Source organism: Eumetopias jubatus, unplaced genomic scaffold, assembly GCF_037043125.1.
Source record: "Eumetopias jubatus isolate StellerSeaLion01/CBP00866 unplaced genomic scaffold, mEumJub1_p1.0 scaffold_4, whole genome shotgun sequence".
Taxonomy (NCBI): domain Eukaryota; kingdom Metazoa; phylum Chordata; class Mammalia; order Carnivora; family Otariidae; genus Eumetopias; species Eumetopias jubatus.
The window spans coordinates 128533330-128560311 of NW_028274810.1; positions in this window are offsets into that span (position 1 = coordinate 128533330).

The window sequence follows — 26982 nt, forward strand, 5'->3', positions numbered from 1 at the left end:
AAGTCCACAGTGTGTTTGAGGCCAACAACATAGCTGGGAGTTCTCTGAATTCACTACCATATAGAATGTTTATTTTTTCTTTAAGATTTTATTTATTTATTTATTTGAGAGAGAGAGAGAGATGGCGAGAGAGCATGAGTAGGGAAGAGGAGAAGGGTAAGCAGGCCCCCAGCTGAGCAGGCAGCCACAAGCCGAGATCGATGCCACGACCCTGAAATCATGACCAAGCGGAAGGCAGACGCTTAACTGACTGAGCCACCCAGGAGCCCCTAGAATGTTTATTTAAGAGATGAATTAAATGTGTTAATTTAAAGCATACATATACGTTATTGAAACTCAGCTGCCATCATGGCAAATATTTGTAAATGAGACCAGAAAAAGATTCCCCCCCTCCCCAGCACTGAAAGTGCTTAAGAATTGCTGGGCATGGCGATAATTTAAAAGCAGACCAACTGTTTGTCAGTTTTATTATGTTTTTAAGTTCTCTACAGGTAATGCACCCCCTGATTGTCTGTACCCCAACCCCTGCTCGAATACATATGGATGATCATGTAACTATCCACTTACTGGAATGGAAAATAAGCAAACCCTTGTCAGACATAGCAAGGGCGACAGAACCAGGGAGCTGCAAATGCCTCTCTTGATGCCTTTATGCTTAAATCTGTCAAGTTTTTCATCATGGTGATGTGGATAGAGTTTTATCACCCTGTATTCCAGGATCTCCTTATAAGTTGAGTCAGACACAGTAGTCCTAGTTTCAATAGTTTCTGGGGGAAAAGAAACATTTGCAGAAATTCCTGACCTGTGTAGTCCATTTCCATGGGATTCAAGGCTTCTCCCTAACAATGGATTGCGGCACTTTCCTTAAACAGAGCCCTGTTCCCACACACCTCTGGTGAGACTGGCTCAAAAAACCAAACCAAACATCACCAGATACAATGTGCCTTTTGCTCAGACACAGAAACCATGTTGCGGGTGGAGAAATAGGAACGTCCTTTTAATGCCTTATAACCCCTGCACCTGTCCGAAAGCCAGCACACCTTCACCAAAAAGCAAGGCCACCACTTAACTGGTGGGAAAGAAGAGAGGCCAAACCCAGCTGAGCTGCAGTGGCAGAAATTCAGGAAAACAAAACGAAGCAGAAGTTGGAATGATAGCAATATATGCAATGTCTTCCTTTTAGTTGGAGAAAAATCTTTATTCTTCCTATAAAGAATTCCTTTGGAAATATCATCTCTATGGAAGAAAGCAAAGTTCTAAGATTTCTAATTTCACTTCTGAGTTTCTTCTATGTTCCCCTGCCCTGTCTAGCCACCCAGAGCTCAGTTAATCCTCCTGAAAATAAAATACTTTTGTAGTTATTCCCAGCCTTATTCTCTTGGCCATTATGTTTTCATGCCAGCTCCTCAACCATGATTAAATTGATCCATGTATCAGTGAAACAAAGCCCAGAATAAGCCCAAGACCTTGGGATGTTCACCTCATAGCTCATTTTGACAGATTTATTTAAGGACTTTTGTTGTTGTTGTTGCTGTTGCTGGGTTTATTGCTTTTTTGTTTTTTGTTTTGTTTTGTTTTTTACTGTTTTGTTTCCTTTTCCAGTTAAAAATACCTCTAGATTCAAGGCTAAATTCATATATTTATGTAGTGGATTCCCTGGAATTAGTCTCCATACAAGTTACCCCTCCCGCCAAGCCACATAGTGCATCAGATCCTCCCTCGGTGAACAGGACAATTTCCTGGTTTCAACAACTTTGCTTAATGCCAACGTGCAGTGTAGTGTGACTGCCATCTGCTGGTGTGAAGTTGACATTACAATAGGGACCACGGTGCACTCCAAGGCAAAATAATCCGGTAACGCTCGAAAAACAAAAGCTTTCTCTGAAGAAATGAAAAACAAGTTTCTTCATAAACCTTGCCCATCTTCAACACCAAAAAAATAAATCTTTACACTGTAAAAGCTGAAAAACAGTAGAAAATTCGTTTATGGCAGGTTTCCAAGTGCTAAATACAGTGAGGAAATGGGGTTATCGGCTTCTAACCTCTTCTTCATGGTAGAATCCATTCCCCAAAAACCTGCAGGGCAAACCTCAACGACTCTGGCAATGAGGTCCTCCCTTGTGAAGCCTGTTATGGGCTAACACAAAACCAGGAACAGGGTACGTATCTTCCTCAAGATACTGACAATTTCTATAACCTCTTTCCCTTTAAAGGAAAAGATTTTGTTTCTTAGAACCCAAATGACTGAAACATAAACACTGACATCTGGGGGAGGGAGAGAATTTTTTTTTCTCATTCTAAAAGCCCTTCTCCAAAGTTTAAGAATAAGAATCATGCTTCAGAAATGTTTACACAAGCTCACCCTTGAAATCAGAGTCAGCCACTTTTGCTCAGTCCTGACTCTTTCTTTCCAATCCTTTGGGATTTGTGAAAGTGCACAATTCATGGCAATGAAAGCCAAATTCCTATCGCTGACTCCAGTGGGCGTTGCCACTTATTTCCATGTCAAAGAATGGGAACTTGTACAATTGTGAATAGACAACCACAGGGAAGACTTTCCCAGAGAGAACACCCTTGGTGGTGGAATAAAACTTAACTTCTTGAAAGGACCTTATTCTTCACAGAAACAACACATTCAACACTGAAGGCACTGTCTGCTGTCAATCAGCATATATTTCTTTCGGAAAGGCCATGGGAACAGAAACAAATTTCAAATTTTATAAAACTAGAATCATGTAATAAATGGTATATTTTTATACTTATATGAATATGATTTACCCCATCCCCAAAGCCTGTTTCTCTGCCCAGCCTTCTCCATCTTGGAAAATGCCAAACATTGGCTTAGTGGCTTGACCCTCAAATGCAGGGAGCCATCTTTGCAAGCTCTGAGCCCTCATTCCACACATCCTGTCCATCTCCAGGTCTCGGCAGCCCTGCCTCAAAACCCAAGCCTGTTTACATTTCTCCACATCCACAGTGCCCATCTGAGTCCACCCTGCTACACCAAGCACACACTAACTGGACCCTATCCCCACTCTTCAATTCTCAGCAGTGTGGCTAGAATGTTCTTTTAAAATCTAAACCCCCAGGGGTGACCCAGGAATAAACCCATACGGCATGCCATGGTTTACAAGCCCGTCCATGGTCTCATTTCTACCTCCTCTTTATTCTCTCGGTGGCCTTCTCTTTCCTTCACTCACTATACTCCAGCCATTTTGGTTTTCCTTCTGTTCTTGGAACTTTCCATGCTTGCTCTCACTTAGGAGTTTGGATTTGCTTCTCTTCTGCAGGGTGCCAGATTTCCACATGGTCTGCTCCGTCTTTTCGCTCAGGACTCCCATTTCAGTGCTCCTTCCCTGACCATGCTGTCGAAATCAGACCCTCCCTTTGTTGTATCTGCTTCATATCACTAATCATTATCAACGATTATCTTGTTCTCTTTTTTCCCTTTTGAAAAATGTATCGCTTCGATTCTGTTATTAGAAAGTAAATCCAGGCAAACAGGGACCTTGTTATCTTGTTTGACATTGTATCCCCAGGACCTAGATCAGACCCGGCATATGCTGAATACTTAATAGAGGAATGAATGAATGTGTGTACATACAATACATCTCATTACACTTGCTTGTAACAGAGTTTTCTCTTAGAAGGGAGAATAACTGGCTAATGTTAAAACTGACATTAAAACCGAAAATAGGTTTCGATACGTGTTTAGAAATGGTGCTGAGCTCTGCATGAGGAAGCTGGGTAGTGGATACACCAAGAATAATGTCCTCATTCTCTGCTGCCTCGAAGCATTTAGTCCTACCCTTCTGACCGCATCCCCATTCAGAAGAAACACAAAAGCCTGGAACAGAACCAGACACCCCCTTTCTTAAAGGCAACTTAGTAAATACAGATTGTTACCCTGGTTCTCCCACTAAACAGCCCCCCAAATGGCTTAAGAAAAAATCCTTCCAATCACATACATTATTTCCCTGACAAGAATTCTGCGAGGTTCTATTTTTTCCATGTAATTATCTTCCCTGAGCTGTTTCAGCAGCTGTATTAGTCACTGTTAGATCAGAGAAGTGCAGCCACTAGGAGATTTATATAATAAGGGATTTATTAGAGGGATTTGATCTTAGATGCTTGTAGGCTAAAGCATCTACTGAGTTGTGACTTCTCGGCAAGGGAAGTCATCTGGTCTGATGTCTGAAATGGGAGAGGGATATGAAGAGGGGAAAGCAAGCTCACAAGAAACCCTGTAGGAATGGGCTGGAACCAAGGAGGATGGACAAGCATCCATATCAGACTCTCACCGCCTCAGGGCCTCCAACTTTGAGGATGGGAATAATGTGAAGGAGGAGCTGGTGCCCTTTGTCATGGGACTAAATCTATAACTGACCCAGCGGTGAGAACAACTGAAAAAGGGAGTCTGGCTGGAGCTGCTCCATGCCAGCAAGGTGTGCCAACAGGTAAATGACTGATATTGACGAGCTGGTATCATGCACTTCATGCCATGCACTGACCTCCTGAGCGTGAAAGGAATATTGCTGTTGCTTCATGTCCACTTCCCAAATCTGGTGCAGAAGTCTTCTGTGCCTCACCTCAACCTGGCGCTATGTGCAGAAGGGAAGGCCGGGAATTCTAGCTCCAGATTAGCTAAACTGACACAATTTCAATCTACCACATGCCTCTTACAACTTGGTACCCCAGGAAAATTCTTGGCTGGCCTATTTATGAATCCAGTTCTTGGTTAAAAGAAGTTTTGTGGTGTCAGGATATCAAGGAGAGACACAAGAGAATATTAGTACTGGAATGAGCAGACAGTCATCCCCACAGACCCTCCCATTTTACAGATGAGTAAAATGAAAGATCCAGGAAGGGATAGAAACTTGTCCCATCTCATAACTGGCCAGAAGCAGTGCGAGAAAAGTGGTTTACCTGTCTGCTAATCCATCATATGTGAACCGAGAAAGGCATACGAAGCAGGAGAAATTCCCAGGCGGGCCTGCCCCTAATCTAACACACACAGGCCCCTTGAAGGCTGCATATGTGAACATGTAATAAGCTGTGACATTGGCATTCTTTCTCATTTAAAAAAACAATCATTGCATAACCTCTGTTCATAATTTTTATTTTGGCATTCACTATTTCCTTAAGCATTATACCTTTTATAGTAATGGGCCATCAGTGAACTCATCTGACAATCAAGTACAGACATTTAAATTTTTCTTTAAAATTACCTTTTCCAATTAATACCTCTTCAATTCTTCCTTTCAATTATTTTTTAATTTGTGATGCCCGTGTGTAAAGGATTTGGCTAAATACAATCAAAGTACAAGTCATATTAAAGTTGATATTCTAGACATCAGCCCTAAAAAAAGTGGAAGAGTACCTAACATTAAGAACACAGTCTTTGGAATCATTTAGTCTCAACTTCAAGTAGAAGCTACCACTTGCCAGCTATTGGGCCTACACCAAGTTTCCCAAACTCTCACAGAGATGGTTTCCTTTTCCTTAAAATATAAATCAGAGTGTTGTTAGGATTAAATGAGATAATTCATATATATATATATATATATATATATATATATATATATACATATAAAACACTTACCCCCCTCCAACAGAGATGAAAATGAAGACAACCCAGAGTAACAGACTTATCCAAGAGTCCTGCAAAGAACTAGACCTATAGATTTGAACAATATGCCTCCTTGATACTGTGTCTTCATTTGCAAAAACTAGATTTGACCATTACACTTAATTTAGGGATAAGAATTTCGATTATTAGTCTTAGAGCATATATGCTCATGGAAATGATAAGAATCTAAATCTGCACTAACCAGTAGCCAGTAGCCACAAACGTAACTCTACACTCATACTTAAATAAGTTAAAATAAAAATTAAATTACATTAAGTTAAAAATTCAGTTCCTCAGTTATACTAGCCATATTTCGAGTACTCAGTGGGCATGTGTATTTAGTGGCCACTGTATTGGAACAGCACAGATATCAAACATTCCCATTATTGCAAAAAGTTTCATTGGACAGGTCTTTTGTTTCTGGAAATAGCTGAATGTTCCCCATTTCCTAAAGCCATACTTTCAGAAGAGTAAGCTGACCTCTAAGATCTCAAAGAACTAAATAGAAAGTCCTGGCTAGAATGCCCTAACAGTCTATCTCTAGGGTTGGAACACAAATAGCTGGTTTTGCTTTGATTTCTCTCCTTGGTTTGATATGCCTTGCACCTCAGTCACAGAGGGTACCTACAGCAATACGAAAAACAGTTCAAATTCAAGATTATCCAAGCTAGAAAAGGAAAGCAGGATATCAGAAACCCTATCAACTTGTCTCATTTCTACTATCCCTGTACTTCATAGCTCCAGGATGAAATTTAGCCTAAAAAAGAAATTGGTATAAAATTTGCTTTTTTTTTTCCTGTGAAAATATTATAGAAAGTCTAGGTCAAGAGTCATAACTAATACATGATAATTTATTTTGATTTTCTGTTAACTCACTCAAATGCCTCCTTCCATGAAATTAAGAACATTTTACACCACTCCATAAAAATAAAGAGGTAGATCAGCTTGGGTTGTGAGGACCAAGAGTTGATGATGAAGAACCCATTCTGCTCTTCCTCACATATGATATTCATATAATCTGTGCATTGCTCCTCAAGATTGGTATATTTGATGAGCAAAATGATGACCATGGCCATCATGAAAACATGATTTGGCAACTGGTCAGGCTTCCTATTGCTTTGTTTTGGGAATGGAATATACAAATACTGCCAAATAAACAAGATGCATTTGCTGTACCCCCAACTCCTCATTGTTGAATCCCTCTATGATGCTCTCAGCTTCTGTTTAATCAGGCTCCTCTTCCCCATTTACACGGAGACTGTTACATCACAAAGGAAAGCTTATTTTTCACTGCCTCATCTAAGTTTGCCAAGATCCAGTAACAGGTCTGAAGATCCAATTATAAATGGCTTAAGTGTCCTATCTGATTTGAACAGACAGAGTATGAGCAACAGTAAAAATTAAAACATTTCTCAGGATGAGTTTTACTGAACCATGATGTATTTTAGGCCAAGTTATATTCATTTTCCGCAACTTACATATACTCAGCAAGACTTCACCTTTTTTTGCAATTGGGAGAAAAAAGAGGAAAATTTTAATTTAGAAATTGACATATGCTCTGCCTTTTTGCAGTCCAACTCCTCAAATTATAATGACAAGAAGAACTTTAGGAAATACTCATGAAGGGGTGCCTGGGCAGCTCAGTCAGTTGAGCGACCGACTCTTGGTTTCAGCTCAGACCATGATCTCATGGGTCGTGATCTCATGGGTCCTGAGATGGAGCCCCGAGTTGGACTCCACACTCAGTGGGGAGTCTGCTTTGAACATTCTCTCCCTCTGTCCCTCCCCTAACTCGTATGCACATGTGCTCTCTCTCTAAAATAAATAAATAAATCTTAAAAAAAAAAAGAAATACTCATGAAACATGAAGCATACATGTCCAGTATGTACTATGAAAAATTTTACCATTGAATATAAAGTTGTAGTTTATCAGCAGTTATTGGTATGAAAATTTGTATTGTACCAGCATCTGCAGTGACCAGCACTGAGTCCATTTCTAAAGGACTGAAACTTTAACATGATGTTCGGAAGTCCAGCCTTAGAGTCAGACGGGGATTAAAATATTAGCAATATTGCTTTGTTACTGTGACTTGGGAAAAATTATTTTATCTCTCCAGCTCTTTCTTTCTCACTTATAAGATGTAGAAAGTAATATGTCAGGGTGGTTGTAAGGATTAGAAGTAATGGATGTAAAGTGCCTGACATGGCAGGTGGTCAATGGATGTTAGCTGTTGTCACCATTCATATTGTTGCTGCTCTAGTCCATGAGCAAGACAGTGCCACAGTGCTTTAGGATGTAAATATGCTCATGGAAGATGCAGTGACATCATCAACCCTGGAAAGTGAAAGCACTTCTGGCTGATCATTAGAGATATATTTTAAGCACTGAAGAAATAAATGACTGATGCCCTGTATGGTTGGACTTAGTGATAACCAGACCGCTATCACATGAAATATCACCCCTAACCCTCATATGCATGCACAATGTAGGAACTTCTCCCCTTTGAGAGAGAGAGATCGTCACAATAGAGGCTTTTTGTTGTTTGCTATCGTGGTGGTTGTTGTTTTTAACGCCCTAGATTTGAAATCTGGAAACCAAGGTTTGAATTTCAGCTCTAAGCTACTAAGTGCCCTTAGCTACTAAGCCTCTTGGCCTTACTGAATCTCAATTTCTTCAGCTATAAAAATGGAGGTTGTTTTGAGCAATATGACACTTGGACTTTTGAAAATGCTTTGCAAACTGTAAATGCTAGTTATGATGTGCCTTAAGAACAAGTCACCAGGAGATGCAATGCAACTACAGGACCAAGTGTGCAACTATGCAACCAGTATCCTGGGATTTAATTGTTTAATCACATTAGCCTGCTCTCACTTCATTCATTCATTCATTCACAAATATTTCCTGAATGCCTACTATGTGCCAGATGCAGCTCCAGGGGCTGGGAATGCAGCAGATGAAGTCCCTCTCTTGCTGAAACCCATATTCTAGGTCAGGATACAGATAAGAGCCAGGTCAATAAATATATGCTCTAATCCCAGGAAAACAGTAAGTGCAATGAGGATAGATAAAGTAGCATAGTGGGTGAGATGGTCAGATTTCTCTCTCACAAAGCAATGTTATGCAGAGACTTGCATGAAGTGAGAGAATGAGCCATGAGCCATGGGTGTGTCTCAGAAACAATGTTCCTGACAGAGAAAATGTAAGTATGCATTGAGGCAGGAGCATAATTGGAATCTTGGAGGAACATCAAGGACATGGGTGCATCTGAAGCCTAGTAGGAGAATGGTAGGAATCCAGATCATTTACTACTCGTAAGCCATAGTGAGAAGTGTGGATTTTATTTGGGTAAGGTGGAAGATCCAAAGAGCACAGGAGCTGGGAGAATAGACGTTTTGATGACCATGGAGAAGAGAGATGGAAGGAATTCTAAGATGGGGCAGAGTGGGAGAAGGTAAAACCTGACATGGGGCCACAGTGGGCAGTCCTGAACCACCAGAGCCCCGTGAGTTGAGAAAGTGCCAGGGGTAGGTGCAGACCAAGCCACCCATTCCCAAGACTAGCCAATGCCTTCAGTGGGGAGTGATATCAGTGTGGAGAACCGGCATGACTTTTTCAGAACACTTGCCACAAGTAAAGTCCAAGAAGTTAGCATTCCCATTTAAAAGGACATTTGGCAGAACATGTTCAGATGCTGATGCGAGCGCAGAAGAGGCCGCAGGACTCACAATAAGAGAAAAATGAGAAAAGACCTTATACATCCCCCAAATGGTATAATAAACAAAATATTTTTAAATGAGGTTGTGTCTCTTTATTATTGTTGTATCCTCAATTCCTCTAGACCACTGCCTACCACATAGCAGGCTCTCAAAGGTTTGCCGTGCAAATGAATAAGATAAGGAAAAAAGGAAGGAAGAAAAGAAGGGAGGAAGAAAGGAAGGAATGGGGATATTGGTTTCCTAGGACTGTAACAAATTACCACAAACTTGGTGACTTAAAACTTATTCTCTGGCAGTTCTGGAGGCCAGATATCCAAAATCAAGGGTTTAACAGGGTCAGTTTTCTCTGGGGGCTCTGGGGGAGAAACCATGCCTTTCTCCTATTTTTCTCTTGGCTGTTGGCAACCCTTGATGTTCCTTGGCTTGTGTCTGGGTTACTTCAAACTGTGTCTGTCTTCAAATGGAAGACCCTTCTCTCTGTGTCTCTGTGTCTTCCCTTCTTTTAAGAATGCCCATCCTAAATCTAGTGTGATCTCATCACAAGATCCTTAGATTAATTACACCTGCAAAGATTTTTTTTTTTTTAAGTTCTGCTAGTTCACAGCAGGAGGTGTGAGCAGACTCTGTTCAGGCCCTCCTAACACTGCAGTCCAAGACAGGGAGTCTCTCAGAACCTAAGTCAGTCCTCAGCCTCAACAACGCAACATGGCCGACACTCGAGAGAGCACTGGGTCTGCCACACCCCTTAAGATACTTTTTCTTTCTTCTTTTATTTTGTGGGGGCGCCTGGGTGGCTCATTCGGTTAAGCCTCCAACTCTTGGTTTTGGCTCATACCATGATCTCCCCGTTGTGAGATTGAGCCCCACCTCCAGCTTTCTGCTCAGCACGGAGTCTGCTTCAGATTCTCTCTTTCCCTTCACCTCTGCCCCTCCCCCTGCTCATGCAGGTGTGTGCGCTCTCTCTCTCTCAAAATAAATAAATAGCATTTTTAATTTTTAATTTTTTTTTTTAAAGAGAGAGAGTGTGCATGCTTGTGAGAAGGGAGGAGGGGCAGAGGGAGAGGGAGATAATCTTAAGCAGACTTCACAGCTGAGTGGGGAGCAGGAGGTGGGCTCAATCTCATGACTGGGAGATCATGACCTCAGCCAAAAATCAAGAGTTGGATGCTTAACCGACTGAGCCACCTAATTAAGATACTTTTCCAAATGACTTCAATTCGCAGATGCCAGGTTTATATAGAGGGGGGCACAATTTAACCCACTACAGATGATATACTTTTTTAATATGAGGAAAACTTCTCATAGGTCAGATTCTGGTATCAGGAGTAGCACCAAGTCTATTCCTATATTTCACTTTTACTGACACAGAGCATGAAAAGTTTATTCTGTGCAGGTGAATTTTAAAGGGAAGAATAGTATGTTCTAAAACATTTTAGTATTCTTAAAGAAGAATGCTCCAAAAATGGCTAACTAGACTCAGAAAGTCCAGTTCCTTTTTTTAAAGTAATTAAAGATACTAATTTCATTTCTTTCTTCTCTGAATCTAATATAATGAAATAAATGATTCCTCCAAGTCCAAAAAGAGCAGTGACAAATAAAAGTATTACATTGACGAGGAGAGCTTTTAAGAAAGTTTGCTAATTAAAAGAAGAGGCCGAACAACCAAAGATAATAACACATAATTCACAAAGGAAGAAATAATGGCCAATAAAATATAACATTTTCAACCCAAGAAATGTGATTGTAAACCACCATTAAATTTCTTTGTTTTGCCTATGACTTTGCCAATGTTGAAAAATACTGACAGCTGCTAGTGCGTGAGTGTGGAGACATGCCACTCTGGTGTACTGCTGATGCTGGAAGTTTCTTTGGTACACACTTCCTGAAAAGCAATTTGGCAATAGGTGCCGCATTCCTCTGGGTGCAAACGGAAGAAGAGAAGCCACCTGTACTGAGGCTTACACCACACCTAGGAGTCTGCGGGAGTGTAGATCAGAAAGGCTCTTCTCAGGAAACCGGAAGTATAGGACCATAAGGAGTCACCACTGATATTCCAGTTCCCTGCAACACAGAAATAGGTAGTTCTCAGGAAGATACCTCGAGAATGATGACTTCCCTTGGGGTGTCCGAAGACTAGGCAAAATTCCACTGCTGGTTTAGAGAATGGCTTCTCCTTCATGTGAATGCCTCTCATTGGTAAATTCTAGACAAAACCCTAAGCCAGGAGAATCTGGGAAATATACTTTCTGGGCTCTAAGCCCCTATGTTATGTGGTTGAACTTAGAAAGGTAGGGATGGGTGGTATCTAGCATCTATTATTAAATATTTTAGATGTTTCTATCATTGACTAAGGGATTCCTTCTCTAGGAATTTAAACTGAATTAATCAATCTGACTACACGATGCATATGCAAATCCATTCATCATGGCATTATTTATAATAGAGAAACAATGATAACTATCTAAATATCCGTCAAAAGAGGATTAGTTAAATTAATGATAGTACATTCTACTCACAGCAGAATCCCCATGGGGGAGACATTACTAGAGCTCACAAATTTCTGATTCTCATCATCTTCCTGAGGCACACAGAGGCTACATGTCCTAGGCTTCCTGAAATCAGGTGGTACCATATGACTAGATCTGGTCAGAAGACCAAGAACAAAGTGTTTTGTTTTACTTCTAGACTGAAGCCATGAAAAGTATTCTCTTCCCTTGCTGCAGTGACCCAGAGGTCTCACAAGGAGATGAGAGCCACAAGATGGAAAAGACATGGATTGCTGAGTCACGTTTAGAGGCACTGGACCCTCAGTCAACTCTGTGAGTGAGAAGTAATCCCTGTGTCCTTAAACCACAGAGCTGTAGGGGTTAATTTGTTATTGCAGAATAACCTTGCCTATCCTGACTAATATAACTTACTATTTGCAAAAAGATCAATCTTTCTGTTCATCAAAAGAGGAAAATGGAGTCAACATATTATTCTGGGCATATTATTTTATAAATGTCAAGCTTTCAATAAATATCTTGACTGAAGGAATGAAAAGATAAAAGCAGGTTGCAAAGAGTATCTATAGTATTACCCCATTTACCTAAAACTGTATGATTGTACATATGGTACATGCACGAAATGTGTAGAGAAAGATGGCTGTAAAGATTCTCATGAGAGTGTTAACTGTGGCTATTTAGAACTATGGGATTTCTGACAATTTTGCTTTCTTCTATAGCTTCTTCTATATATCGTTTGATTTTCATAACATGTCTGTGTATTATCTCAAGAGATTAGATAATATTTGTACATTAATACTAATGCTAGGAACATAGTAAGTGCTAGCTATAATTAATGTTATCATCATTACTTACAAACGGAAAATATTTTAAATAGGTTTTCTAAAAATTTTTTTAAAGGTTTTATTTATTTATTTGAGAGAGAGAGAGAGAGGGAGCACAAGCATGGGGAAGGGCAGAGGGAGAGGGAGAAGCAGGCTCCCCGCTGAGCAGGGAGCCTGATGCGGGACTCAATCCCAGGACCCTGGATCATGACCTGAGCCGAAGGCAGATGCTTAACCAACTGAGCCACCCAGGTGCCCTGAAAATTTTGATAAACTCAAACTTTATTATATATTCATTGAATTATTAAAACACAGACTTGGGTGACATATCCAGGCAACCTAGAGACTCTGCCCTTACCAGCAGCATGACCTTGGCAAATTTACATCTTGAAGATTTGATTACTGCTATTCAGATGGGCTCTGGACTGAATACCTGGGTTTGAGTTAATATTTCTCCCTTTAGCGCTAGTATGATTTCAACAAATTACCTAAGTGCAGGGGGCCTCAGTTTCATCATCTGTAAAATGTAGCTATATTATCTCCCTCCTAGGGAGGACTAAAAGGAGCTATTTGTGTCGTGAGATAAAAAAATGCAGAAGAGGAAAAACTTAACTCTGGAGCCAGAATGTCACTGCTCTAACCCCAGCTCAGTCCCTGGCTAGATATGAGACTCTGGGCAATTTTTTTCATCTCTCTGTACCTTAATTTCCCTATCTGGAAAATGGGAGTGAATAATAGTATCTATTTAGAAAGTTCTTTTGAAGACTGAATGAGTTAATGTTCATTGAGTTCTTATACCAACACCTGACACATTTAAGTATATATAAGTAAAAATAAGTAAATACTATATGTGATGTGTTCAAAAAAGTGCCCGGCACATAGTAAGCACTCTATAAATTTCAGTTGTGCATAAACTCAGCTGGATGCATGGTGAGTACACTATAGAAAGTATACGCTTCTGTTAAGAAAAACTAAAATGTTACAGAGGACATCCTTATTCTTCGAGAATGTTATATAGAAAGTGGATGCTGCAGATAAGTCTTTCCATTCTCTAGAATGTCCCAGGGTACTACATTACAAGGGGCTCCCAAGGTGGCTAGCCTGAGGTTGGATCTGCCCCTCTTTAGCCATTCTTACTTTCTGAGGTAAAAATGTCATAATAGGTGTGTGTGGATTTAAAGAGAGGTTATCCTCAAATCTCAGTAATGGTTTTTAAACTGAGATCATGGACCCTCCAGGGCTCCTCAAGGCAGCTCAGGAACACTTGAGACATTGGAGGAATGCTGAGTGGGAAGGGCTTCAAGCCAAATCCCACTTACACCATGGCATCCACAATTATGTCTGTTCTGCACAATGAGAGTCCACATGTCATAATAGTTCAGCATGGTAATTTGCTGAAAATTTAATATAATAGTATTACCTATTTTTAGGGCGTGTTTTTTTTTCAGCTAATCTATTATAAAGGAACCAAAAATTTTGTAGTCACACATCTTAGGAGAGTGGCCTCCTCCAGATTATGGGGGGGCACAAGGGGGTAGGGCCTTTTACTAGCCCTTTCTCCACAACTCCCAACCAAGATCCAAGAACAGGAGATTATCCTAGTGATACCTCCTGCAGAGACATTGGCCGTTCAAAATTCTAGGCAATGTTGAAACTATGTGGAATCACCAAGGAAATGGAGGCTTTATGTCTTGAAGATTGGTAAGGGAAGCTCTCAGGCTCTTGTGAGATATTGAATCCACTGGGCTTGAATAAAATAAAGATGGTAGAAGCCCTTCTCAAAGCATAGTCCCTTTGAGGCAACCCAGTCCTCATCAGGGGCTTGCAATGTGGGTGCTTATCAGGACTTGGTGTTAAGCACATGGCCTCAGAAACTTCAGCCAAGATGTTTTGTGGTTGAGATGGAAAAAAGGAAGTGAAGTGGGTAGAAACCATCCTCCCCTGATGGATCATGGCGCCATGATGGGATCATGGTGGGGATCCAGGACAGCATTAACCACAGTGGAGGGATGACTGGGGCCATATTAGCCCCAGAGCCTTATCAAATACAAGAGAGCCAGAGAAAGCAGGAAACAGGGTAGATTTCTATCAATGTTGGCAAGAAGAGTCTGGGACACAGATTTGATTTGGTTTAAAGAAATATGTAAATAAGGCATTATCTGTATCCCAAGCATCATGTAATTAAGAGTGTTATTTTCATAAGACTTTGGAAAAATGGTTTTAATGCTTAAAAAAAAGTGAAAAACATTATTGTTGGGCCTTACCACTCCTTCTGACCACACTACTCTTTACCTACTTCAGGGAAGGTTTTCACTGAAAGTATCCTTAGTTCTTATGGGTTCACACCCCTGGGCAACATACACATGACTCTGCTAAAGTCTGACAGCAGATACCACAATGCACATGCCAAGCCCCTACAATGGAAGAGAGAGGAAAACCCAGAGCAGAGGAAAGATCAGAGTAGCAGCATCCACAAGGATACTGAATATCATGCCATAAGGATAGCTGAGTTCCAGTAAATTGAAGAATACCTTCTTTCTATCTTTCATCTCACTCCCATTAAGCTTGCCTTGGACCCTTAGTCCTTTCAAAATGCTGAAAATACATTGGATCACAGCTGGAAAATATGGCAAACCTTAGATTTTTACCCTCTGATTATTTCCACCCCAGGGGAAGAACTACCTGAAAGTCCTGTTTCTAGTGGCTGAAATTGAGGCCCTGTTGGAATTCAAATAGTCTAAGGAAAATAAACAGCTGATGGCACAAGTCTGGAGATTAAACTCTCATTATCACTTTTGTCTGAGAGTTCAGAAAGAAATGTGGAACAAAGTCACTGAAGCAGAGCCAGAAGCCACTCTCATTTTGGTACGAGCAACTCCTGCTGCCTTTTTCTTTTTCTTTTTTTCCTGTGCAATTTGTCATGAAAGCATGGCTTCTATTCCAGGGCATAGGGGAAGGTAGAAGTCAATTTTATCCAACTCTTTTGAAAAGAGTATCATGGGTGACTATGGGATTTAAAACAAAAGGGAAAAAAAATCACATCTTACACTAGGAAAATTAATATTCAATAGCGTAAAGGAGATAAGTACCACTACTTATGGTCTAGAATTAATGAGGACTCAGGGCAACCTGAAAAGCTTTCTTCTTAGAAAACTGAATGGTATATTAAGTGACTCTGAATGACGACAAAACCAAGGTGGGCACCCCTTCTCTTGCAGGGTGGGCACTAGGAAAGGTGGTCTTTTTTGATTATATCTTTCTTTTGAATGACTTATCTACACTTGTGATCCAGCTCCCTGGGCAATGGGGTAGAGGGTTGGAAGTTAGAAGATGGATTATTTGTGAGAAAACATGTCAGGTTAGATACATTAAAATGAAATCCAAGTGGAATCAAAGAGTGAAATGTAAAAAATAAGCAAGACCCAGAGAAAATAGATTATGTAGGGAATATTGGTAGAGAAAGATCTTATAAGCATAAAAGCAGAAAGCACAGAGAAACATTTTAATAGAATTTGTCACATAAAAATCTATGAAACGTCATAAGTAAAATCATGGATAACTAACAGAAAATATTTGCAATGCTTACGATAGACAAAAGATTAGTATTTATGACATATAATTAGTTCTTATACCTCAACAATAGAAACCTCCAGTGAAAAAATAGACAGAGGACTTAAAGAGTCAACTCTGAGAAATACAAATTATTAATAAGCATATGAACAAAACTTCCACTGAGTATATACTTCAAAAAGTACTGAAATAGTAAATACTATTCTCGCCAGGTGGCAAAGTTGTTTTTTTAAATGACAACCTCCGTGCTGATGAAGATTTTGGAAAAAGAGGTAGTGAAAAGTAAATGGTGAGGAAAGTTAACCTGAAGAATTTGTAGTCTAACAGAAGACTAGTTAGGAGATTGCGGAAAATGGGTCCCGCCGGGTCGTGGGCAGACCAAGGGAGAAACTTTCTGTCTTTGTACCTCCAGCGTCATGACCACACTGCTATTAAGGACAGATTTCTGGGGTTCTCGATGTGAACTCAAGGCTCTCATTTACATTTAAAATTTTAATAAAATTTATATGCTTGGGGTGCCTGGGTGGCTCAGTTGGTTAAGCGACTGCCTTCGCCTCAGGTCATGATCCTGGAGTCCCGGGATCGAGTCCCACCTCAGGCTCCCTGCTCAGCGGGGGGTCTGCTTCTCCCTCTGACCCTCTTCCCTCTCATGCCCTCTGTCTCTCATTCTCTCTCTAATAAATAAATAAAATTAAAAAAAATTTATATGCTTTTCTCCTGTTGATCTGTCTTTGTCAGTTTAATTTTCAGATCCAGCCAGGGACCCTAGGAGATTTGAGGAAAACTTTGTCTTCCCCTATACTACTAGGACACAGTATCTGGGGCCATTAAGCTTGGTATGCCCAGTCACGAAGGTCTACAGCAATACCTATAGAAGGTTCTCATTTTTGTTGGCCTAGTAAGTCCACTTTCAGAAATCTAACCTGATGAAACAGAGATGCAAACAAAAAAGTCTGTCCCAGGGATACTGATGGAGGCACTTTTTATTATTGAGAAAACCTGGGAACAGTCTCAATGTTCTATACCTGAAGAACAGTTAAATTATGAAAAACTCAAGGAACGAAACACTAAATAATTTAAAATAGTTTTTAAGGAATATTTAATGGAATGTGAAAGAACTCAAGATACTGTAAGTGAAAAAAGCTGAAACAATAATCTTACAATTTTTTTAAAAAGGACCAGAAGAAAAGATAACAAAATGTTAACACAGGTTATCTCTGATACAAGAGATTTACATTGCTTTGCTTAATTATAAAATTACAATTAAAAAAAGTTTGTGGGGTGCCTGGGTGGCTCAGTCAGTTAACCATCCCACTCTTGGTTTTGGCTCAGGTCATGATCTCAGGGCCATGAGATCGAGCCCTGTGTCGGGCTCCATGCTCTGCATGGAGTCTGCTTAAAAGACTCTCCTTCTCCCTCTGCCCCTCTGTCCCAGCATGCTCTCTTTTTTTTTCTCTCTCTCAAATACATAAATAAATATTTAAAAAAAAATTATCTCTCCCTCTGCCCTTTCCCTGCCCCCCCAAAAATTGTAACTATAAAAGTAGAATGTGATAGTTAAAATTAAAACAACCTAGAGAATATAAAGCAACAAGGAAAGTCCTCTGATATACTTCACTCTTCATCACAGACTAACTCAGCCCAAGAATGTATTGATGTGTGCCTTTTCAGAAGCTTTCCTAGCCAAATTCATATTTACTGTATTTCAGGAAAATGGAGTCACATTAGAGTCACATTCAGAACATACTTAGTTCTAAAACTTGCTTTTTACCATTCAAAAATATATCATGGATATCTTCCATGAATGTGCCTATAGGAATGCTTGGTTATTTTTTAACAGCAAGCTAAATTTCATAGTTTCTTTTTTTTTATTTGATTCTTTTATGATTTCAGTTTTCCTTAAGGTTCAATAATTCCACAATGAGCATGCATTGCTTTTAGGATCAGAAAAATGTATAAACATTTTTTTCAGGAGGAGAGTCTACTGCATTGGAAAGAGAGAGAGGGTGACTCCCGGCAAACATCCCCTCATCATGTAAAGAGAAGCATCACTTCACTAAAGCCACAGAACAGATGTTGACTGAGGACCTGCTGTGTGTCAGGCACCTCGGTGGACACTGGGGAGACAGGGTCTGATCTCAGTGCCTGACTCAGAGTCAGCTGAGATAAATGACAAAACTGCACTGTGCCACCACAGCAGGAATGGAACGGGGAGTTCCCCATGCCCAGCAAGGAGGTTAAAGGCGGGAACAGGGAGGGGGGCTTTGGAGCTCTCTGTAGTTCAGTGATTTTTGGTTAATGCCTATGAGGAATGAGATCAATCCTTTTCCCTGCCCCCAGACTCCAGTCATTTAGCTTGGCTTAGCAACCAGTGTGTAATCTCTAAAGTAAAGAATGATAATATGGAGGGCTTGAGGGAGAATCTGGGTGAGATGCCCAGCAAGAGCATGACCCCACCCAGAGTTTCTGCCATTCGCTGACTGCATCACCCTCCATCAGAAAAGACAAGCAGCTTTATGTGGAGCTGGTTGATCCCTCTGATCATTGCTGAAGTGCCGTGTTCAGGAGCTCTGAGGCTGAATGGGGGTTCAGTGTGACTCCATCTACCAGGCATAAGAGAAGGGAGTGGAGTTGTTATTTGCCCTCCCTAAACTCAGACATTTTCAGAAGTGTGAGCTTATTTTAAAATTGCCCCAATGCAAATAGAAGCAGGAAAAACAGTCCTGTTACCATAAAATGATTTTAAAACACAGTGATAGGAAGTAGGATTGTCTGCAATTCTGGCTATGGACAACACCTTTCTCCCTATATCACGCGTCTCTCAAACCCACACGTGATTATGAAAAAAGAGAAGGGCAAAAGAAAATACCGAGTTAAGAGATGAGCCTAAGGGGGACTAGAGAAAGTGACCTCAGCATGGCTTTGAATCAAACCTACTGTGGTTGCATGGTTTTTCCCTAGTTGTCACTGACAGAGCAAAAACAATTGAAATATTCGACAACCGCTAACATTGGTAAAGGACATGACTTCACATTTGATCAAGGAAGGATGCTAGCTAGCTCTCCCACTCAGAGTGAGAGTCTCTTACTGGCTTGAAAAGGATGTGAAACAAACTCTATAAAGCAGTTCATTAAAAGGATGTAGAAGAGTAATGGCCACTCAGCAAATCTAGTGATATTACTATTGTGTGTGCAGATGTGTATGCCAAAGTCAGGGTTAACTGAAGCACTTTACAACTAAATTTCTAACCTACTCAATTAAGAATGGTCTTTCCCAGGTATCATAGTATCATTGGAGTTTGCCCAGGATCAGTTGTTCCTACATTAACCATCACCTGTATGAAGTTCTTAAATCCTTAAATCAGCAGTTCTGAAACCACTAATTTAGAAAAAGATCTCCTACTTATTGAAGCCTTCCTTGATGTTTGCTTGGGTTGAAGTAGTCTTGACCTGCTCTGGGTTCCCATGATCTTTTATCGATACATGTCTTAGCTTACATCACACTACAGCTTGCACACAAGTGAACCGTGCGCGTGTGTTGAAGTTCTACAAGAGCTTAAGTCCTGTGAAAGCAAAGTCTAGGTCTGCTGGCTTTGGGTCTCTCGTTACATTTAGCTCAGTACATAACAGATGCTTGGTAAATGTTTATGATGTATAAAAATGAATACACACACACACACACTAATCACTCTACCCCAGTGACAGAGAGCCTTTGTCATACTCACCCTAAGTCAAGGTTTCCTTCACCAACTCCAATGTCTAAAGAGGCCAAGCAGCTAAGGTAAATGCGTGAATAAAGCAGGTGTGGGGCGCGGCGTTTGATGAATTGGTGAAGTCATACTTTTATCTAGAGGGCGGATGCTACCTGGCTTCACATTCTTGCTGCTCTGCAGAAATGTGTGTACTGATTGGCCAGATCTTCTCATTTTGTATAGGCTAAAAATGTGGACCTATGTGAAATCTTTCGGTTTGAAAATGTTATCAACTAATGAATTTCTAAACACAGAGAAGGGTGAATAGAAGCTATCTTTGGGCCAGACGCAGACCACAGGCTGACAGCTTGCAACCTCTGTTAGGTATCGAATGACCATGTCCTTCACCCACACAATTTTCTTCTTTAGTTTCTCCCTGCAAGGGATGAGTAATGCCCTTCGGCCTGGAAACCTCTAACCTCATCTTCACTGTTTCTGTCCTCTTCTCTCACTGAAGGATTGTCTTTAAGACAGAGTTTGTTGTTATTTGCCTGAAACTTCCCCCGGTTTTCTTGACTACCGTTAGGATAAACACAATCTCCAACCCCAAACCTGGGCCCATTACTCTTACCTTTCAAATGCTGATCTTCTTGTATTTTTGCCAAGTGAAGGCTACCTTTTCTCTTTGTAGTACAAGCCACTGCAAACCTTCTTTTTATCCAATTTGCTTTGAAATACATTAGGAAATACATTTTTTTAACAAATACTATTTTATTACTTAAAAATACATAGTGATAAAAAAAAAAAACAACACACATAGTGATCCTAAGGGTACATGTCACAAATTACAAAAGAAAAATGTACAGGGAAAAGTAGAGACAAATGTGTTAAATGACAATAAGGTTCCCATTCATACGGAGTCCATTAAGAATAAAACACTTCTTTGTTAGTTAGAAAAGGCCAAGAATAGGTACAGCGCTATGCAGAAAATGCCAGTTAACCTAGAAATATACCTTTACTAAAAAGTAGCAATGTGTTGGTAGTGTATCTAAACATGTCCTAAACTGAATTACAGCATACACAGGTCCAGTGTTCCACAATGCAACCATTGGTTTTAGGCAGGAATCTGTGAGAGATTTGGTTGCCTATCCTGCTGAAAGAGCAAAGCCCCGAGACTGATTAACTTCCCTACCTTCCACAAAGCTTTGTTCGGGTGATTTTGGAAAGTGGTGTCAAACACCCCACTCATTGCTGTTCCAAGTTCCCTCAGAACAGACACTGTGGACTCATCTCTGGCTCAGCTAGGCTGTTTTTTCACTCTACCTTAACCTGAGTATCCTTCCTTTGTGTCAATCAATCCCCTTCTATATTTTAAGTTAGGGTTTTTTCTTTGGCTATTTTTTCCTTGGGAACAGGTTTTAGGTTTCATATTTTCCCACAGAACTATGCCCTTGACTACATACCCAGCAAGCCAGACTCTCACTGGCTCCTTCTTCTCGGTGGGCTTGCTCACCCATTGTGGGGTCTTTAACGAGTGGCCAGGCTGACTTACATAAGTTACCGTTGAATATACTATAACCCTGATCACTATTTTATCAACATGTTGGGACTCTTAGGACTTAGAGATGGTGTTGGTCTATCTTATTCTTAAGATGTCCCTGACATTCCAGTCTCTTTTGTGAACGCAGTAGGAGTGGCATACATAATACACACATACTTCTACAGAATAAAAAGTCCTCTGCGTTATCTCATCCAGTTCATCTTTTCAAAGTTTTCTCCTGCACCAGAGCCAAATAACCCATACAATCTGCCATATTTCAAGTAGAAATATGGATGTTCATATTCATATTTCTGCTACTCAGCTGAAAAAGCTTTTCATGCTGAAATCCTTTAACTAGTTCCTGTCCCAGAACTGATGGGCTTACAGGTCCAACTTAAAAATCTCACTTTTCCTAATCTGTAAAAGGTGGATCACAAAGCATTCACATGATTGGGCTTGAAAAGGAAGAGTATGTTAAAATAGTTTTTTAAAAAAGAAAAGATTTTAGCACATTTTTTAAGTGTGCAATAATCAAAATAATAATATTAATCAAATAATAATAAAATAAGCAAAAGTAGCCTATAGAAAAATTAGCCTACAGAAAGCACAAATAATCCAGAATAATCTTCTGAGGCTACCTAAAGGATGGGCAAGATGAACTCAAATGTACTAAGTACTCATTCCATGATTAGTCTGGACTCGGTTAAATAATGCTCTTCAGAAGTGTCATCAGAAGAAAACAAATAATTCCAAAGTAAAATTAAAAGCAGTGGTAGGGAGTGGAAAGATGGGGGTGGGGTAAAAATTCACCAGGGAGAGAATGCAGACCTCAGAACTCTGACCTTCCGAAAATGATCTACCAATATTAGAGCTTCTACTGAAGCCTGCGTTTAGTTAACAGAATTGTTGTGAGCAAATTTGAAATCAAATGTCTACTCAGCGACTGGCTAAGGTATATTTTTTAAGAGCTCCCATGATCACTTAAAAAGAAAACTGAACTTCACATCTTACTAACCTTGTCTTCAAATACTGAAGTCTCCAGGAGTCTCAAAATTTTAAGCCACTTTACTTGCCCAATTTCATTCCCAGTCATATAGTCTGAACTAAGGTGGAAACTGCCATTGTTTGTTATGGCTTAAATCTGGTTTAGTGGTTCAGAGAATCCCCTCCCTGGAGAAGCAAGACATTCTACCTGAGAACACAACTAGGCCCAAATGAAAATTCTGTCTTATCTTGTGATCAAGAGTGGCAACTCTATTACTGCAGGCACCACAGACATGATCTCAAGTACTGGCCACCAGGGTTGCTCTTGCTTGGAACTTTTCCATCATTCCATCTACTCTTCACTATGACAAAGTGACTAGGTTTTAAAATAACAAACATTTTCCTTCTATGAAAATGAACCAAAATATTCAAACATCAAAGCTATGTTTATTTTCAAGCAACGTGAACTTGCCTCTTATTTAAGATTGACTCTCTTCCCAAAAATCATGTTAGTTTTAGCTTTCAGTTTATGATTTTGTGTTTGGTATTTAAGGTTAACTCTCTAGTTGATTAGACGTAAGCCAATATTAACAGCAGCAACCGCCACTGTGAAAATGAGATGCTACACGTTTGGTCTTAAAAGTCAAGAACCTATGAGTTAACTAGATGATCTACTCTAGCTTCAAATTAACCACATTAAAATAATTAAATGCTCTTTCCTCTTCATGTTGCAAAACATAAAAATGTCATACTCTGAAATCTGAGAATGACTGTTCTCATTTGATTCAGGAGATGGTGTGGTATCTTTAATTCCTTTATCAATATTATCCCAGACCAACAGATGGAAGATCAAGCAATTACAGAGAAATGAGCATGTGCTGTACTTATCATGCTTTTTTTCTCCCTGAAGTTTGCTTACTGAAAGCTTTTTTGCTATATTCACCAGTCAGGGGTGTTTACAGCCAAGAAATGACAAAGAAAAAATTAAAGGGCTCAGGGAAATCCAAGATATATTGTAGAGGCAGGGACAGAGGACAAACTCACCTCTTTTTTCAGTCTATTCCCCTGTTGCAAGATTTTTATTCTAACAGACAGGTATCCAATAATCCTTGATTTGTGTTCCTATATGGGGAAATTGTGACCTAGATTTTGTCAAGATAGTAAATCAGTCGGCAAGTATTTATTGAGTATCTATTATATGCTGAACCCACAGCTGGACTCTGCAGACATACTGGTGACAACTCAGAATGTAGCCCCATCTACTAAGGGAGCCAGAAAACTAGTGGGGAAGACAAATACCAAGGAAATCATTTCATTTAGTAAACGTGAAAGAGTTGAACTTTTTATCATAGCTCTTGGGATCAAGACAAGTTACATGCTATATCAGTTTGGGTCCCAGCAAAAAACAGAGGCACATTTACATAGGTAAATGGGAGGCTTTACTAAAGGCTCTATTTTTAAAGGTGTGAGCAGAATTCAGTCCCCTAAAAGGAATGTATAGTATTCCAGGGTAATAACAAGGAATAGTAGAGTCCTCCAGAGTAATAACAAGGAATGGTATAGTGCCTAAGTCTAGCAATGATAAGGAGTCAGCTATTACCCCCAGGTCCTTCTCTTTGCCCTCCACCCCCAACCCTACATACACACTTATGGGAGTAGAGCCATGCTCTGGAGCACCTAGAGGAGGGCCTGATAGGAACCGTTGTCCCAGTGGAGGAATGCAACCAACGCTCAGCAACCTAGCAGCAAGAGCTGGGGAATAAATACCCCAGCCTCACTCACTTCTCTCGACTCCCATTTGTGAATACAGGGCTGGAACTAGGTCCACCAGGACCTTAGAGCACCATCACAACGCTCTAAGGACCTTGCTTCTTTCGCCCTAAATCTGGCCTAGGGTGAATCTAATTAAAGCCAGACAGCAAGGCTGTCTGGATTGCAATCATGGGATACTGCTACCGCCAAGGAAGTGGCACTGACTCACACAGGCACCAGACACAAAATTCCCCAACCTTTTTCTCCTTTCACAGACTCACTTCCTTCTTCTTGCTCCCATTGGCTGAAGCCAATGAGAAGCCACCAGAAAGGGAGGTAGGGAAACGTAGTCCCCACGATCAGCCTTGTAGGATGCAGAGCAGAGCAGAAAACAAGATCAGGTGATGGGCAAATGGGGAGGTTATTTTAGTTATTTTTATTACCTCCCCTGTTCCGGCTCTAGAGATCCACTTAGTTCATCTGAACCTGAGTGAGATCAGAAAGAAGTATGGCTAAGAGAGAGTAGCAAATGGTCACTACCACTGGGCAGAGCATACAAAAGCAATGTTTTTTTAATACTTTTCAAGGTAACATACTGACATGGCTATAAGACTATGATATAAAAACATGATAGGAAAAATGTGAAAGTGACCATGAGACACATATAAAAATATTAAAGGCACGTTTTATTATGGTTTTATTCCCTTAACCACCACTGGTGTAGGTATTAGATATTGGGTGAGCAAGGAACACTTCATAATAGGATGGCAAAACAGCATCTCTAGAAAATTATCCCTCCATGAGCCTCCCTTAGAGTATGTAGGACACAGTGATGCACCATCCAGATTCCTCATCAGGAATGAAGGTCTTAGCCCCCCAGGTGCTGGAAATACTGTTCTCAGGTATCAGTCCCCTCCAGGGATTGTCTTAGCTCTAAGACAGTCACTCCCCCAAGGTCATGTTCCTCCTCCCAGTCACAGAACAGCTCACATCCCAGGACCGATTAACATAGGCTTATAAAGGACCAGCCCCCTGACTCCATCTAGGGACAGTTTGGAAGGGTCATGCATTTTTAGGACTCCTAGGGATGGCTGAGCCTTCCACTGACACTCCATCTCAGCCTGACTTCTCCCTCTGTACAATCCTGATTACCTCTCTTCCCTTCCAAAGGTTGATCCCAAGAACACCCCTAATAAAAGCCCCAAAATGCTGGTCTCCATTTCAGAGTCTGCTTTCCTGGGATCCAGAGAACCCCTAACAAATAAACACTTGTATTTCTCTATGTTGTTCAACATGCCTTTATTGTAAAACGATTAAATGAAGAAATTATTTTCCTGCTAATATTTCATTAAACTCTCTGCACATTAGCTTCCCTTTCCAAGTTTCTAGTTTTGCTCTTGAAATGTACTTGAGAAAATTAATAGGCCTAGATATTTCAAAATAAAACCCAAAGCACACTAAGTCTTCTACCAGAAAATCAGAGTAGAGAGCAAAAAGGAGAACCAAGGTCCAAGCTACAAAGGAATGAGGACTTAAGAAAAATAGGTAGAAGACCTATACATATAATAAAATTTGTTTTTAACTTGGGGGGGAAGGGAGAGGGGAATGAGGGAGAGTGTAACAAACTCTCAGATTTACACACCCAATGGAAAAACACACTTAAAATGGAAAGTGGATGTCTGGTCTCATGGACTACCTGCACTAGAAATCCACTTCTGTTAGGAATCAGAATACTTTTCCTCTGTGGCAACATCACAGGAACACACCAGATTTGTCATGGGTGCAAGCTCCCTCCACACTATCTGAGATCTACCCTCAGAGGATGTCAAAGCCAGAGTAGTCAAGAGCCCTCTTCAGGGATTGATAGGAAAGACTGATAAGGCACTGTGCTAAATGCTTTAATAATATCTCATTTAAGGGAAAGAAAGAAGAGGTGCTGAGAATTCTAAATCATGTATTGGGTTATCACAGCTATTAAATGATTATGTGTATCAAAAAAAAAAGGAAGAAATCAAAGAGGAGCTATAGGGGTTTTGCAACATGTTAAGTTGGCTTGGCTGAACATTTCCCAAAATTCCCTTTCCTGTATGTTTTAGGTTAGGTTAGACAACCAAAGAGTTCTTGTGAGAGATTTGGAGGGCAGTCCTTTCATAACTCAGATACACTGTTGCTGGTCATCTTGTTAGCATGAGCCAGTGGCTGAGCCTTCAATGAGTCCACCCTTCCCTGACTCCTCCAGCTTTTTTTGTGGTCGCCCCACAGAGGTGGGATGGATCCTCCCACACGAATTTGGTTCAGACACTGTGACAACCTATGCAGCAGGAGAGAAAGAAGAGGTCTAATTCTCAAATAATGAGGTTTTCTGGGGAGAGCAAGGCAGGCTGTCAAGCAGCTTGGAAAATGGCTTCGGAGGGCAGAGAGAAAAGGTTCACTTGGGGTTTTACGGTGGTCAGAGGGGGTGGGGCTGGGGTGATAGCTCCCACGCATGTGTTGGTGTTCATGTGGTTTGAACTTCCCAGATGTACCCAAGGTGGGAGTATTCAGTCTTTCTTACCAGCCTGCCAGGTATGAGACAGAAGGGGAAGGGAGAGTGGTAAAGCTCAAGCACTGTTAGCTGTTAAACAACAAAAAAATGGAGTCAATCTCTTTAATAGAAGCTTCCTGGATTCCTGGACCACGTGTGTGTGTTTCACCCTCTTAGTAAGGGCCTTGGCTTTTGCAGAGCATTCTCACCACCAAGATCAGAGGCAATAAGAAGGGACAGAGGTTTC